The sequence below is a fragment of the Triticum urartu genome, chromosome 1 (genome assembly GCF_003073215.2).
Source record: "Triticum urartu cultivar G1812 chromosome 1, Tu2.1, whole genome shotgun sequence".
In the NCBI taxonomy this organism is placed as follows: domain Eukaryota; kingdom Viridiplantae; phylum Streptophyta; class Magnoliopsida; order Poales; family Poaceae; genus Triticum; species Triticum urartu.
Window position 1 is genome coordinate 216213603 of NC_053022.1, and position 3985 is coordinate 216217587.

Below are 3985 nucleotides of genomic sequence, written 5' to 3' on the forward strand. Positions count from 1 at the left end.
CCACCATATATGCTAGTGCTTGCTGCAGCTCTACCTCACTACCTTTTTCCTACCCATAAGCTTAAATAGTCTTGATCGTGAGGGTGTGAGATTGTTGAGTCCCCGTGACTCACAGATTACTTCAAACAGTTGCTGGTGCCGATGATAACCGTGCAGGTGACGCAACCGAGCCCAAGGAGGAGCTCGATGAAGATCGTGTTCGTTGTGTTGTTTCGTTTCCAGTTGATAAGTAGTGGAGCCCAGTCGGGGCGATCGGGGATCTAGCATTAGGGGTGGTCTTCTTTTATTTTGGTTCTGTAGTCGGACCGTGATTGTATTCTGGATGTTGTAATGCTATATTTATGTATTGTGTGAAGTGGCGATTGTAAGCCAACTCTTTATCCCTTTCTTATTCAGTACATGGGATGTGTAAAGATTACCCCTCTTGCGACATGCCTACAATGCGATTATGCCTCTAAGTCATGCTCTGACACGTGGGAGATATAGCTGCATCGTGGGTGTTACAAGTTGGTAATCAGAGCCTTCCCCGACTTAGGAGCCCCCTGCTTGATCGAATCGCTGGCGTTGTTGAGTCTAGAAAAATGTTTTGAGTCTTATAGGTTTATATATATCAGAGAGTAGGATTCTTTTTAGTCCTCGGTCCCTTCGTCGCTCAGGTGAGGCCTCCTGACGTAGAGTTTTGTCTCTTCTCTCCTCAAATTTCACTAAAAAAATTAGGATCACGCGGGTATCTTGGAATCGTTCCGATGGTTTTGTGACGAGAACATTGTTCTTGGTGCCTCCTGACATTTAGGGGTTGTGGCAGTGTCCCGGGGAGTTGAGCTCCGAGGTGTTGTCGTCACAATTTTATCGTTGCAGTTCTGGAATACCTGAGTTTTCGCCGACATCGAAAATCTCTTTTATGCAGTTGTTGGTGAGATAACCTCGACGCCACCCAGTACTGGGGTGGGAGTTCGAGAGTATTGCCATAACTCATATAACGGATGCTTTTCGAAGGTTGAGGTAAATTATTTCTGAAGGTTTCTTGGTTATGTGTTGAAGGATGGATACAGCTGGATGTAGGATTTGTTAGTTTTGGGTGAGATATTATGCTTCCCCTGTATCCCCAACACCTGATTGCATAACCAGAAAGTTTTGGGAGTTTATAAGTGGGAATTCAAGTAGCTCCTAGGATATCTTTCCGACAGATGCATGATATGAGATTGGGGTTCGACGTCTAGTGGTCCGCCTATCCACAGTTGGTTTTACAGTGGTCTCGTTGTGTCTTAAAGAGTCCTTGGCTATGCTGACTCGGGGACGCTTCGTATGTCATGTGCACTGCCTTGTACATGATGGTGTTGTACGATCGAGCCCGTGTGGGCCCCACCACGAAAACTTCGAATGAAATCTCTATCATATGTTTGTTCCGGCTTATTCTGCAAGCCAATCCTTTGTTTTGTTTTCAGTTGTGGTATTCGAATTGCTTCAAAGTCAAGTGTTGATTCCATACCTTTCCTAAGTGGTGTTATCATATTTCTATGTAAATACTAATCCTTCATGATAATCAAGATTGTCATGTCAATCCTTTTCAACTGGTATGTTTCTCTTCAAGTGGATCCGATCTTTTCAACAGCCACAAGATCTATTCTAAGCTCTCTCAACGGTGTTTGTTTCATCCTTCCCAAGTTGCCTTTGTTTTTCATGCCCTCCCACCCGTTTTCTTCAAGGACTCGGATTTCTTAATCAGGTATCCTTTTATTCATACGAAGTCTCTCCATTCTTTTCCGTCAATATTCTTATCCGGTGATTCTCAGGAAGATGCTAAGGAAGCTACAAGTTCAACATTTTCCATTCTCTTTCTTCTCCGGTGGATTCAAATCAAGCTTTTGGTGATGATCATAACCCTTTTCCTCGTTTCAAATACCTTCTCATGCCGATGCACCTCATAATCATTCACTTCTCGCTATTCATTTGTTCGGGAGTGCTGAAGATATCTCAGAAGGCTCATCTTTTCATTCAAGATCCGTTCAACCTATTTCGAGGTTGTCATCTCATTCAAGCCATTTAATTCAATCGTCGCAATCTATCTCTTAAATTGTTCAACGGTGTTTTCTCTTGAGTGGGCCCTAACCCACGGGTCTTTTCCCAGGATCTTACCTAACTCTTCTTATTTTCCCGGAGTTATTTTCAAATTCTTTTCAAAGTTTGGCGTAAGAATGGATTATCATCAGTCATATGTCTTTCTCCAAGATCTTCCAAATTCTTTTCATCGTTGGTTCAACCTTTCTAATTTTCATCCCGGAGTATCTCTACTATTCATGGTGGTGTTTCTCATTGTCATTCTCAGCACTTGAAGACCGAAGAAGAGTCTCTCTTAAATCTTGCTCCATTCTCTTCAAGATTCATGGTTCTAGCCTTATGCCATCCTCTCATAATTGTTTTCGATTGTGAGAATTCTTTTCGCCCATCCGGAGCATTTCATGAGTTGTTTCCATTTCTTTCCTCCCAAGGCCATCTTTTCAAATATTACTCATTCTCAACTTTCAACTCTCGTTCTCAAAATCATACCGGTGCATCATTCGAGTATTCTCTAATCAGCTCGTGATCTATTCGTTCTCATGTATCTAAATCCCCTCAAGTATTTTCATCCATTCTCCCATTCTTCCCGGTGAACTTGTGCTTTTGCTATTTTCATGTTCAATTCTTACGGTGGTTCTTCCAAGATTCTTCTTCCTTCGTTTACCATGTCAATGCATTCGTGCTTTCCAAATTCTACCGGTGGATCATTGAAGACCTTCTCAAGTTGCGCTATATCTATCTTCATCCTTGCTACGAGAATAAGTAGTGTGCCAAATCCGTTGCTTGTCATCAATTTAATTGGTGAAGGATGAGCATAATGTAATTCTTATTCTTGTTTCATCGAGTAAGTTCAATTCCTGCTTTCCGGAGTGGTTCATCATATCACATTCTCGGGTCGAGATGCTTTATCTTTTCTTTTCCCGGAGTTCCAAGCTCTCATCATCACAAAGATCCATCTAATCATTGCAAGGTTTCAATCTTATTCTTTTCATCCTTCACTTCCTTTTGATCATACTTTTGTTGCTGGAGTTCTTCATGGAGGCTCTACATGACGGTTCATAAAGGATGTAATTCCTTCTCGAAGTTTTCATCGAGATTCTTTTCTAAGGAGCTCAAGTATTCTTCATCATGCAATCCGGAGTGCAATTCTTTTCACCTTATCTTTTGAGGTGGTGTTATGTCATTCTTGATAATTTTCCTTCGTGTTTCATGATTCACAAGTTATCAAGAATGAGGTATTTTAAACCCATCAATCTCTTCATTGGAGTTAGACGGGTTATATTTCACCTAAAGCTTTCCCTAAGGATTGTGCTATTTATGGTGCTCATAAATGACCCAAGTTCTTCATTTATCCTCCCGGTGAAACAAGTTTCTCGTCTTCTTGTTGATATCAATCCAATCCGTTGTTTCCGTTAGTGGCGGAATTTCACCTCATAGTTTTGAGATGTTCTCCATAAGCCCACTACAAGCTTACTCTTTTCGTTGTTGGTTTTCCAATAACTACGTTTGACCCTTCTCCTAAAAGATGTTTTCAAGCTCATTCAAGGTAGAAGATATTGTATTCTCCTCCGTTCATTCCATTCCATCCCATCATTTCTTCCGGAGAGATTGTGATGTTTCTCTCTTCAACCCATCTTCTTGTTGTGTCAGGATCGTGATCTTTTCGTGCTTATCCATTTAACCGGAGTGTTGTGTCCTCTTCTCAAGTTCTTTTCTACTTATCTAGTCTTGCATCTCTTATCAACCGGAGTGTTGTCCGAATTTGTTCTTCCTTGTTTCTCTTTTATAACGGAGTGCTTTCAACTTTGTTCGTCGTCGTTGTATTCTTCTCTCGAAATGGTTTAACCTTTCAAGGTGCTTTGGTTTCACTCATTTGTCAAAGAAGCAACTTAGTTTTACCTCTTATCTTCCTCTTCCTTTTCCCTCC